At 37.3% G+C, this 13,803-nt stretch overlaps 1 protein-coding gene across 9 annotated transcripts in view; it reads left to right on the plus strand.

Annotated features, from left to right (window-relative positions):
* LOC147874334 (uncharacterized) overlaps window positions 1-13,803 on the plus strand; it is a 33,461-nt gene that overhangs the window by 2,424 nt on the left and 17,234 nt on the right. For 2 of the 9 annotated variants that reach the window (XM_087345443.1, XM_087345449.1), the window contains exons 1-4: window positions 1,004-1,728; window positions 5,035-5,177; window positions 5,302-9,699; window positions 12,876-13,000. The gene's annotated coding sequence lies outside the window, so the exon portion shown is untranslated. Of the gene's footprint in view, window positions 1-1,003; window positions 1,729-1,999; window positions 2,572-5,034; window positions 5,178-5,301; window positions 9,700-12,875; window positions 13,001-13,803 lie in introns of those variants that run through there. The other 7 variants (XM_087345453.1, XM_087345454.1, XM_087345445.1 and 4 more) reach the window with 6 other exon arrangements.

Genomic DNA, 13,803 nt, shown 5'->3' on the forward strand with positions numbered 1-13,803 from the left:
ATGAAAGTTTATGATAGAGGAGGAACTGTCTATTATACTGGGTTACTTGCAATATGCTATGGCAATGTCATTACAAGATGGTGTCTAGAGTTGATTTGTAAGTTTCTGCATTTCACTGATGATAAGAGTATCCATACCATGGCCTTCCAGAGCTTTGAGGATGGTGTCTGCCAGGCCAAGACATCTGTAATTCTGTGGAAGAGCCATCTATGAAACAGTTTCTTCCACAGTGAAATTTTTAATGCAAATGTCTGAATACTGAGACAGTTAAAGAGTCGCCTGTCATACCAGTAGATATGAGTTTATTTGAACTGTTTTGTAGACTATCAAAGCCTAGCCAAACTCAACATCTCAGTGCAATAAAATGCACTGGAGGATTGTAAGCTGAGAAAATTGTGGCAGATACTCATTCCGGGATGAAAGCATCAGTACATGTGTAATAAATAATTGTGATGCATCCAGATTATGATTGTGTTGACATGACTTTTCATTATGGTCTATGACTAAAATAAAGTTGTAAGACTTGAGGTTCTCACAGCTGTGAGTATGAAGATTTCTGTCTTCTGGGTTATTGCGCTGTGTAGTCTGGTCGATGTTAACCAACGTTTCAGAGGTCATACTGCCTCCATCATCAGGGCGATGAGTATGAAGACTTCTGTCTTCTGGGTTGTTGCGCTGTGTAGTATGGTCGATGTTTACCGACGTTTCAGAGGTCATACTGACTCCGTCATCAGGGCGATGAGTATGAATATTTCCATCTTCTGGGTTGTTGCGCTGTGTAGTCTGGTCGATGTTAACCAACGTTTCAGAGGTCATACTGCCTCCGTCATCAGGGCGATGAGTATGAAGATTTCTGTCTTCTGGGTTGTTGCGCTGTGTAGTCTGGTCGATGTTTACCAACGTTTCAGAGGTCATACTGCCTCTGTCATCATCGCCCTGATGACGGAGGCAGTATGACCTCTGAAACGTTGGTTAACATCGACCAGACTACACAGCGCAATAACCCAGAAGACAGAAATCTAAAATAAAGTTGCTACAAGTGCATGTACTGTTTCTTTGCAAGACCTTATTCCAAGTGAAGATGAAGATGAGGAATCAGAAAAGTCTGAAATAGAAGCCCCTAAGTCTTTATCAGAGAAGCAGAAAAGAAGGTTGGTTAAGTAAGTGTATCATGACTTGTATAGTGTTTTTCTTTGGAGTTGTATGAATGTGCTAGCATTTAAATTTAGACTATTTCTGAACCCATTTATAACGGTCCTACTTTACATCAAGTCCCATAGTACATAATAAATGGCACATCTTGTTAGCATGATTGATACAAAAACTTTTAATGCCGTTCAGAGATTTTAGAGGTATCAAGTACGTGGAGACGGCCGGAATGTTTCAGTGCACGTCCCGACTATCACTTTTCTGAATGCGACTACACCATTTACACTCTCTGCATTTTCCATACGAAATCAGTGCAAAATGGCGCATGTTGTAGTTAAATTAAGCGTCTTCTTGTTCATAATTTTTGCTTTTGATAGCGACAGATGTTTTAGTGACGTAACAAAGTGTGATTTAATTAAGGAAGACTACATCGATAAAAGAAACAAACCAGTCTTGCTGAAAAACGTAAGTCCAGAACTTGGCCCAAAACTGGATAAGACGTTTGATATTGTTCTGTTTGAGAAACATACATAAGCAGAAAATAACGACAGCGTGTACCAGAGTACGCGGGGTTTAAAGGTATTTTGAATCATTCTGTTGTGTAGCCTGGCAGTTGTATATTAATCGTAAAGAATATAAATTTAGAACTTTTTAAAATTCTAGATTTGGTGTGGTAGGAATAAGATTCATATTCGAAAATAAATTAGGATTTGCCGTAGCCAAGAACTTCATTGCATCTTCAGTTTCCCACGCATAAGGTCAATATGAATGTAAATTTCTCTTTGCATAAGAATCATGGTTTGAGGTTGTCTCAGCAAGATGGAAGTGAGTGATCAGCTTCATTCTCCAGGTGATATACACTGTGAAAAGGAACTCAAGGACTGAGTAGGAGATTGGGTGGACTGCAGAGCTGGTCTGGATGTTGTTGATGAGAAAATTCCTGCTCTTTTCATGAATGGAATCCCAGTTATCCATCATGCCCTTTCCATCCAGGCTCCTACATTGAGAAACGGGGGTTCATGAATGTAGTTGCATTACTGTCTTATTCAGCAGCTAAAATTGCAAGGAACTTTATCACAACACCTTCAAAATGTGTTGTATTGGTACATAGATCTCTGTCATGCCCTCCTCTTTCGTTCTGCTTAACACCTCATCATGCTTTCTTGTAATTAAAAAACACATTTATGCGATTCTGAATGACACGATTGTTTTTTAATGACGAAATGTCAGTGTTTTAATTTAATTTGCATTTAAGTTGGTGTTCCTGTTGAATACCAGGGTGGTATTTGTGAATGAGCAAGGTTAACAGTTGTGGATTCCTAACCTTAAAACTTCCTAATTTTCATCAAGCCTGTCCTGTTCTTCCTGATGCTTCCAACGATTCTGTACAAATCTTTACAATTTGGTGACTAATTGCATGAGGTAAGTTAAAATGGTGTGTGTTACTAGTAAGTCAATATGTGTGAAATTCGAACTTCATGTCAGGTTATGCGAGTTAGTTCAATTGAAAAAGTTTGATAGGCTTACAAAAAGTAAATAAACCTCAAAAACAATAACGGGTAAACGTGGTCATTAACTGCAAGAATATTTCTGATATTTCTTTCATACTCTTTAAGATATTTACAAGTTGTCTTGGACCCAAAATTCAAAAGCTATGGTTGGCAAAGGAATAAACCAATCAGTGAATCGGAATGCAGGATGCGAGTGATAGCAAGGGAATGAAGGAAGCTGATGGTCATACTCATACAAGAGGCATATAGTATATTCGTTGCAAGGCTGTTATACTTTTATCCGCATTAATGAGATGAAAAGGGAAATACACATCTTTACGTGGGCCACTGAAATGGTAGAGTGAGTACTTTATAGTGACATAACCATTGCTCTGTAACAGGAAACATGCTATTATGGTATAAAATTTAGGTTATGTTAGTTTTAGGTTAAAACTTTGTTAGTTTTGATTTTAAAAGTAATTAGTTGTGTTGATATTACTGGTCCCGCTATTTAGGTAAAGAGCTTGCTTATATTTGCATGATGTTTTGATACCTTTAGTTATCCATACATTGGTTCCAGACAATTTTTTCTGTCTCAGTAACAAAACTTTTTTCAAATATGATTAAAAAGATGTTTAGAAAAGAACTGAACTTCGAATCTATATCACGATCACTGAGTATTAATTTCCAGTCTTCACTACCGATTCGTATAAATTCATTTATAAAGTGACTTCATTTATCACTCCAGTTACCTTTTTATCATTGCAAAAGTTAGAAATACGTTTATGCTTTTTATAACTAATGACTGAGCATCTTGATCAGACAGCCCATTTACTACCGGTTTAATTGAAATGAGTTCTAACCTGTAACTATCTACAAAAATATTAACAATGGCAGAGATGGAGCTATTTTGAATACTTGTGGGAAAGCTAACTGTAGGTGTAAGATTAAAGGTTGCTAAAAGAGAATTTAGACATTGCTTACGGCAGCTTCCAGAGAGATAGTCAATATTTATATCCCCACAGATGACAAATTCCGTTTTCGGTTTGTAAAGGTAGTCCATAATGCTGTTTAACTTGTTAATAAATGTTTCAAAGTCACCTGTTGGTGCTCTGTATATTGCTAAAACACATAATTTAGAAAATTTTGTATCAAATTGTACAGCACAGCATTCTATGTCCTGCTCCTTGCAAAACTGCATTAGCTCTATCTGGCTAAATTTCAGATTATTTTTAACAAATATACTCACTCCTCCTCTAGCTAAATTTTTCCTGCAAAAACTACTCGCTAGTGTATAATTGTCTAAATTTACCTGTAAGATATCTGGTGCTTTCAAATGATGTTCAGTTAGACAAAGAATATGTGGTAATTTGGCACTTTAAGAGAAATTATCAATTCTTAAGTTTTTGGGAAAAGTCCTCTGATGTTCTGATGGAAAACCAGGAGATTTTCTTTCTGGGTGGTTTCTAAGTTTTTGGTTGAAAGGCCTCTAATGTTCTGATGATATAACATGAAATTTTCATTTTGATTGTGATCTAAATTTAGAACTGGCTTATTTACATTGACTTGGATATCTTTCAGGAATTTAGTGATACATTTGGGCCTTAACCTAAAAAAGGCCTAGGTCTTACACCAGTGATAACAGGAATCTTACCAGTATTTGGCTTGCTCCTAATCTCATTGGCAATGAGTTGCACAAGCTTCTCCTTACCCCTTGAATTTAGGTGCAATCCATGTCTGGTGTGGTCATATCAGGACAGGAAAAAAAGCTCATCTGAAAGGAAGGCTTACCTCAGTTTCATCTTTTTTTATTGAAGTTGCTGATTGTGTATGAACCTCATCTGATACCACGCAAATGGAATGTTTTTCACTTTGAACATCAACATCATTTTCCATTTTGATTTTACCCATTTTGTGCTGTAAAATTAAAATTAAATTATAGAATTGTGGAAATCGAGGTAAAGAGTTGTACTCTGAATAATGCATATGAGCAATATTGTAGTAACGTGACGGCATTCATGCATGCCTGTCATTACAGCTAAACATAAAAGAATATAAGTAATTTAAATTTAAAATTTTATATTTTAATCCAATTTCTGTAAAATGTCAAAATCAAGCAGAAAATTAGTACATTACATAAAATATTTTAAACATTTTTAGTATGTGACTATTTAACATTCATCATAAGGGAATTTGGGACTTAAATTCCCATATTACAGGACAGCAGGTTAATGGTTTAGTGCAATTTGAAAGTGATTTGTGGCCAACTCTAAGCTGTGTCACGTGGACAATAAAACTATATACTTTTCATATTTTACAGGAACAGTTTTTAAGAGTGAAGATTTACTTGAGTTCTCTAATCCTGGAACCTACTGACAGTTTTAATTAATTTCAGATTGAATGCTCACTGAACCAGATGAACCTCACTGTAGACATGCCTTCTGATGCACAGAGAATGGACAAGGCGGTTTCTCTCATTGTGGCTTGCAAAGAAGCCAGAATTCTTTCAGTCATGATATTAACACCAAACAAAGAATGGTAAGGTTTCCTGGTCTGAAAACCAAAATAACTGCTAGCTTCTGGTTTATAAGTCTTTCAGGGCTATCACAAAGATATGTTGCTCTGGAGTTGACAAATGAGACTCATGTTTTTAATTTTCCAGATCAAATTTGGTGGTCAAAGATATTCACATATTCTGAACATCATTTTACCACAGATGAAGACAAAAGGAATCTCTCGGGTGACAACTGACAAGGTTGCAATACAAAATCACAAAACATGGCGGACCGCTCACACGCGAGTATTTGTGTTCCAAAGTGAATTGTTTTACGTTTGGGTTAATTTCTTCTTTATTGTTCATGTTTACCAATAATGGCTTCTAAAACAAGATCATCTGATCCAAATGATTGGTTGAAGTGGTTATTAGAACAAGAAGAACGTGAAAGAGAACAAGTGAGTGCAGAAGAAATTACAGATTGTGAATTCGATGATAGTCAGGATTCTGATGAGGAACCACGAGAGGAGAATCACGGTAGTCAATCCGAAAACTCGTCTGGATGTTTAGATGAAAATTCCAATGCAGGAATAAGTGATCTCTATCTTGGCATAGATAAAATGACTAAATTTCGAAACATTTCCCTTCGAAGAAGTAAAAAGGCGCCAATGAAAAACTTTATCTCTCACCTTCCTGGGGTCAAAGGATACGCAAAAAACAGCAAAACTGAGATCGAGTGCTGGCAGCTATTTTTTCCAAATAATTTACTGGGTGATATCACAAAATTCACAAATAAAAAACTGGGAAAAATTAGAGAAAATTATTCCAGGCAAAGAGACCGCTTAGAAACTTCAATCGATGAAATCATAGCTTCAATTGGACTTTTATACAATGTTTTAACATTTTATTAGTCTCTTAATCGTAACTCCATAAATAAATTAAAAGTCAGTAATAGTCTGATTAAGTATTTGCTCAATTGATGGGTTGCGGCGCGGCGCTCACACGCGAGTCGGAACGTTCCAAGGGTGGACGCGAGCGCTGGAGGGTTAAGGCAGAATTTCTGTAGAGTCACAAATGTAACCAATCGATAATCGAAAGCAGGAAATGAAGACGAGCCAGACTTCCGGCTAAAATTCTGCAAAACCAAAAAAAGTTTTTTATTAATCCGATTCTCTTGATGCAAGCAATTCAAACAAATTTGCTGTTTATAATTTTAATTTAATAATGTTTATATTTTCTTCCTTTACGGTTTGCGACTTTTTGTGACGTCATGTCAATTCTATCTGCAGGATTGCGTCACAGGGACACCATTCTGATTGAGTACGTGATTTGAACTAGATGTGTGTCACACCATTTCACAAAATTAATCAGAATTTTTAAGAAAGACGCTGGAAAAAGTTTTCAGCGGATCATCGCAATAATGATTATGTTCAATAAAGCCAGCAGAATGAGGACTTGTGTTCTTTGTGCCAGAAGTCGTTTCACGGGAAACAGAATAGCTTTAAGATGTGGGGACTGTGACATTCGTTTTCACTGTTCCTGTCTTAAAATTGGTGAAGCTGAGTTGGCTTTTTACATGGCTTCGGGAAAATCGTCTTATAAGTGCTCAAATTGTACCAGTACAGGGAAATCTACAAGGACAGACGACACGCCTGTTAAACAACGGTCCGTGTCGCTGTCGAAGAAGATCATTTCTCCTGAGAGGCAGCCTGTACTACCTTGCCCAGATATTAATAGTATTGATACACTCAGTGTTCAACTTGAGACGGTCCGTCTTAACAGGCAGACCACCATTGATATGCTACAAATTCTTGTAGAGATGGTGGGTAAACTGTCTGAGGAGGTCACTCTACTTAGAAGCGAAAATTTGGATATGAGAAGACAAATTATGGACCTAAAGGGGCCATCAGATAGAACACCTGTTAGGTCATTGCCCCCAGCAGCAGAGTCCTACAGTGAAGTGGCTGCCGCCCGTTTGCCTGTTCAACATTCCGTGTCTGCTAGTGTTTCTGACATCAGCACCTTTCCTGTTAAGTCCACCGCCGGGAAGAATGCTGATGTTGCTGTTCCTACTATGAATTTGTGACAGTCGTCGGCAAAAAGAAGGCATTGTCCTGGAAAGAAGCCCCCACCGATGTTACGCAGCCACTGCGTAGAAATAGGGTCCCTTTGATTGGGGTTAGAAGCGTTTCCACCCTCCCCATCACTGCCAAAAGACCCCGAACTAAATCACTTTTTGTTTCTCGTTTTTCTCCGAACATCTCCGAAAAAGATGTTGAAAAATCTCTTCTGGAGCAACTTATGTTAACTTTACTGATTTGTACCAGGCTTAAGACCAAATTTAAGTCTTATGCCTCTTTTTGTGTTTCTGTAAATGAGGAAGACTTTCCTTTAATTAATAATATCGGGGTGTGGCCCAACGACTGTTTAATTACTCCGTTTTTTGGAAGGCTCAATTCCAACCAAATTTATTCCCCGGATGATCCCGTCCTTTCTGTAGCTAGTTCAAGGGTTTTGCCTATGGATGCAGCGCCCTCTGATGCTGTGTGGAGGAGGCGCCTCTCCCTGTTTAGTCGACCATCTCTCATAGGGGTATCAGTAGAGCCATGCCTTGTGACGGTGATCTTGATATTTGTTATCAAAATGTGCGTGGCCTCAGGACTAAATCATCTGTAGTTTATGATAATGTGTGCTCTTCTGGATTTATAATTATTTGCCTAACCGAAACCTGCTTAAACGATTCATTTTCTACCCATAATTTTTTCCCTGAAACTTATACAGTTCATCGTGCGGACAGAGTCTATGGCTCCATTTTACGTGGCGGTGGCGCACTAATCGCTATCTCAGACTCTGTTATGGGAGTGAAGCGTCGAGTCGATCTAGAATTTTGTGAAGAAATTGTATGGGTGGAGATCGCAATGTGTGATGGGCATAATTTACTTATTTGTAATCACTATTTCTCACCCGACACAAAGGTTGACAAGTTTAATAATTATTTTAGATTTTTGGTAAAATCCTTAGATACTTTTAATTATCACATGTTGTTACTTGCAGACTTTAATGTCCCTGGTTTTGATTGGAATTGTGGTTTGTCATCCGCAAATTCTCACTATTGTGCCAAGTTGAAAGGAGATATGACGTACTCTTCTATTTGTTTCCTTGGCTTAAATCAATACAATCACTCATATGACTGCATCAACTAACCTGACCTTGTTTTTACACTGCTAAATCATGAATCCCAGAGTTAAAGACTGTCTAGCAGCCCTCATGTACAGGGTTTAAAACCCTCTTCCAGAACGACACATATAAGGTTAATCACCACACGACAACGTATGGGGGATGGAGGTACAGTTTTATACTCTGACCACATGGGAAGGAGCATAAGATACTAATTGATTCCACCGGAGGCTAAATGAACTTCAGGGTCAGCCTGGATGTGATGGGAAAAGGAAAAAAGGATTCAAACCTTGGTCTTTAGCATAGTATGAAAGTCAGACTTTTGGCACAACTGTAAACTGATCTAGGAATTCTGTAAACATTGTTAAAGGATTTGGTTCTTATTTCATTTTTAAAAACTGTGTCTGTAAGTTTATACCACATCATAGGCTAGGTGTTTAAATTTTAGGTAAGATGAAATTGCGTGTCACTCCCATTGGCTCAGGCAATTCTGAAAGGTTAATCTGCGGCCATTTCAGAATATGGAATCATTGCTGCCACCCATAACTTCGAGATATTGCCACACTACACACTGATAAGCCACTATTTATCTTAACAAGCAAACTTAAAGTAATGTTTCGAATGGTATATTCTTTGCTGTACACTGATGTTCCAAAGTGATCCAAGTCCACTGTTATGTGATGATTTCTCCCATCATTTTGTTGAACTACGTGTTTAGAAATGACAGGTCATTCTTGCACTCATGCTCCAACCAGGATGATGGAAACACGAGTGACCAGGCCTGGTTCTCAATGGGGCAAACCTAGAGCTGTTGCTTGGGAATATGCCCTAACAAAGCCAGTATGCTGGGGAAGGACCTGGGTGGTAAAGCCCCACTGTAGCGTTGGTGTCATACATCTATTCAAATTGTAGCTTCCTGGTTACAACACAAAATGCAGTGACCTAAAACAAAGTGTTCTGTGTCACTAAAATCTTTCTGAATAAAGAAGTGGTCATATTCCTTCCCTACTCTAAACTCTTAAATCTCCTGTTAATCCCCAATGAATATCTGGTTACCACGTGAAGTAAAGCTCACATTTTGAAGTTATTAGGTTCAAGCCATATTTGGAGATAGCTTTTATCATTTTATTTTTTTTTATTTCCAGGAGTATTCAAATTTAAAATAGGTAACTACAACTTCCATGTATCTTTCTATGCAAACTGTAAAATTCAGGCTGCCACATCTTACTTGGCAATACATAAGCAATGCCTGCACCTGATGATTCATGAAACAGACCAATGACCATTTCTGATTTGATTCCAGGCAATCCATACACTGCACAGACAAGACGCTTCACAATTTCCTGGGTTCTCTGTTGTTACTGACTTTCTGTTAGCGGTTGTAGGATTGTAAGTTTTAACATCTGGTTTTCAACATTTTAGCTTTGTTAACTTTGCTTCCAGGTGAACAGTAAAGTAATAAGTGCAAATGCAAACAGGTTCATCAGTCTCTCTCTCTCAATATATGTATATAACACACATAAACACACACAAGAGAGACTGTGTGCATATATATATATGGGATAAGATAGGTTAAGTTGCTCCACATGAGACCATACAACCCAAGTAAGTAATTTGAGGCTGACTAAGAGGTTGACCCCACATGGAAAACATTGAAATACATGGCTACTGCTTTGCCCCCCCTACCTCCACCTTCCACCATGGTATGTAGCAGGTCAACTGCACTTTAATAACCTATATTGGAAATCATAAACGGATGTTGTACAGAGAAATCAATAAAACTGCAATATCATAATTGCTATAAAATGACTCTGATTAATCAGAGTTCAATTGGTGAGGGAATGGATTAAAATAGAATAGAATAATCATAAGTGATGATCCATACGAAGAAAAGGGCATATACGTAAGAAACGTATCTATCAGTATCAAACAAACCTTAACAAATTATCTTTATCAAATATACAAGAAACTGCAGTATGAATTCAAAGTAGAACAGAATAGAATTTATTTACATTCCATAGATCCTACAAAGGCATAAGCCAAGGATGTAGAACAGTTCTAGTACAAATATAAATATTTAGTTATAACAGCTATTTACAGTTTTTGAAACCACAGTATTACAGCAAAATAATAAAGATCAGAAACCATCATCATTTTTGCTTACATGCATTTATAACAGTTAAGACTTTTTGAGTGATGTAAATTCTTCTACTGAGTAGGAGTGAGATAGGAGATACTCTTTTAAATTTGGTTTAAACAATTACTGGGTAGTGGAAGAATATTAAAACTTCTTAAATAATTCCCTACAAGAGGCTCTCCTTTTAGTGCCTGCCATTATTCTAATTATCCTCTTTTCAAAGTAAAATACTTTTTTGCTGTTCATTGAATTTCCCCAGAAAATGATTCTGTATGCCACGATGGAATCGTAGCAAGCAAAATAAACTAATTTTAAAGTTTCTGTTTTCATGAGTGTTGAAATTGTCCTCGTAGCAAAACATGCCGAGCTTAGTTTACGGATAATGTATTGAATGTTTTTTTCAGTCTAATTTGTTATCAATTTGCAGGCCAATAAATTTAGTTGTTTCTATTTCCTCGATTATTTTATCATCATACCCTATATTTAGATTTACACAAGTTCTGTTGTTAGTTTAAAATTTCGTGAAATTTCTTTTGACAAAATTTAATGTGAGTTTATAGGCTTTAATGTACTTGTTCGATCTAGCAGACATAATTTATGACGTAACCAATAACATCTTCTTCATTTCTAGTCTTTTAGTCAGTATTCTGAAAAGAAGATAGAGGAAGTGATGGGAGACGACCAATTTGGATTCAGGAGAGGAAGAGGAACCAGAGATGCCATCGGAGTTATGAGAATAATTTCAGAGAGAGTTCTCGATGTCAAGGAAGAAGTATGTGCCTGCCTCATCGACTGGAAGAAGGCTTTCGATCGAGTAAAATGGAAGAAATTAATGAGGATCCTACAGACAATTGGAGAGATAGAAGACTAATCGAAAACCTGTACATGCACCAAAAAGTCAAAGTGAGACTGGACTCAGGAGACACCAACAGCGTTGAGATAGGTAGAGGTGTAAGACAGGGATGCTGCTTATCACCAATTCTTTTTAACCTGTACGGGGAATGGCTTGCCAAGGAAGCTCTGGAGGGAACAAGAGACTTCAAAATTGGAGGAAGAGTGATAAAGACTGTAAAGTATGCAGACGACTTAGTAGTATTGGCGAAGGAAGAGGAGGAATTACAGAACATGATGGACAAGTTAGTGGAAACAGGTAGAGAGTATGGAATGGAAATCAACATTGAAAAATCAAAGGTAATGAGGATAGCACCGAGAGCAGAACCATTGAACATTGTAGTTGAAAACCAACAGCTGGAGAATGTGGAGCATTTCAAGTACTTGGGAAGCACAATCACGACGGACGCTCTATGCACCAAGGAAGTAAAAGCAAGGATAGCCATGGCCAAGGCAGCTTTCATCAAGAAGAGGATACTTCTCACTAGCAAGTTGGGCTTGGAGATGAAGAAGAAACTAGTGAAGTGTTATGTATGGAGTGTCGCGCTGTATGGAGCAGAGACTTGGACACTCAGGAAGAAGGAACAGAAATACCTGGAGAGTTTTGAAATGTGGTGTTGGAGAAGAATAGAGAAGATCAGGTGGATGGATCGAGTGACCAACGAAGAAGTATTGAGGAGAGTCAACGAGCAAAGAAACATTCTGCAGGCGATTACACGAAGGAAAGCTAACTGGCTGGGACATATTATGAGAAGGAATGGAATACTGAGTGATATCACTGAAGGCCAGGTTGAAGGAAAGCGAGGACTGGGAAGAAGACTGATACAGCTAACCGACGGCCTTAAACAAGGAAAGAAGATGACGTTCCACGAATTAAAGCGAGAAGCCGAGAATAGGGAAAACTGGAGAGCTCTTTTTGGGCAGAGCAATGGACCTGTCGTAAGACAGAACACTGAATAATAATAATAACCAATAACATATAATAATCTTATTTGAAGCTAATAATTTATGGCAAATCTGAACGAAAACAAGGAACATCATAGAATCAAGCCACGACACACCAAAAGTCAACGTAGGAGAGCATTTAAAATCAAATTACTACCTTATTTTCACCTTTTAATTTGAAACTGAAAAAAATTCCATTTCCTTCATCACTATTCTCATCGGAGAGCAACACTCGTCAATGATATACAATATTTGTGAAATCACAGTTAACCAAAGAAAATGTTCAAGTATTCTCCTGCCATCTAGTAACCAATTTCACATAACCCATAGATATAGAGATCTCGGTAGATTGACGAGGTCTATAACATACACCAAAAACTAATGCATGCTGTAGGTATTAGAATCATATAATTTGCATAGGCCGAATTTCTTGGCTGGCTTTTTCTCTATATTGTTTTATTCACCACATGATTAAAGGCGCAGGGGGAGGTGCATTTTTCTCTACTTTGGGGTTTTTATTTTTGTATAAAGCATTTCACTTTAGGATATGAGCTGCCAACCAGGAAATATTATCAGAATTTTTTGTTTTCAGGCACAGAAGACAGATCCACTAACAAGACAAAATAAGGTCATGGAAAACTTTAAGTAATTGAATTTGTAATCAAGGAAAGGACAACTTTTCTGATGATTCTGTTATGTCTTCCCACTCTTACTGAGGTGAGAGTTATTGAAGTTTACTTATAGAGATTGCTTTAATAGGGATGTTTCACCATATAGTCTAGTATAAATTGATTTAAAATTCTGAGGTGCTTCCTGCCTTTGAAACTTCAGTGAATTTCTACCAGACTACATGATGCAACACTCAAGAAGATAGCAAACTTCTTTATTTATCTCCATAACAGCCTGATATCTCATTTTGCTTCTTATAGTTCAAAGTAGGCTATGTAGTGCTGTGTTAAATGAACAAGCCTATTACTTACTTCAGCAAAGATCTTAGTGATAGAATGATCAGTGAAACATGAAGTAACATGATTTTGCTGTTAAGTTAACATACAGAAGTAAACAGTGAGGAACAATATTGTTATTTTCTTATATTCTTGAGGTCTGAAGGTTTTAAAGACCTGTCACAGTTCCATGGCATCTATAAGAAACTGTGACTGCTTATTCACATTGCAACAAAAATTATGCACTTGAAATGTTCTAAGTCTGAAATAAATTAGTAACATCTTTATACAGGCTACCAAAAACCCTACTGCAACCCTGAAGATGGAGGCAACATGCTCTTCTGAAATGACCGAAGTGGTATTTCTTGTTCGTCACTTTTCGCACATTCAATTCACCGACTCTTCACTAGAAGAATATATTTTAGTCCAGTGTTATCATCATTATTTGCGATTCCCCGTTTTTGGGTAACTTCACTGCGAACCGTAATTTCTCTTCCCAATATGAAGAAATAATTTAATGTATTTTGTACGTAAGAAATTGAATTCTTTCACTTTCTCCTGCAAGCAGATCATATT

The sequence above is a fragment of the Zootermopsis nevadensis genome, unplaced genomic scaffold, assembly GCF_977971745.1.
Source record: "Zootermopsis nevadensis isolate Lab colony 2312 unplaced genomic scaffold, Znev_1.0 Znev_ptg000009l, whole genome shotgun sequence".
In the NCBI taxonomy this organism is placed as follows: domain Eukaryota; kingdom Metazoa; phylum Arthropoda; class Insecta; order Blattodea; family Termopsidae; genus Zootermopsis; species Zootermopsis nevadensis.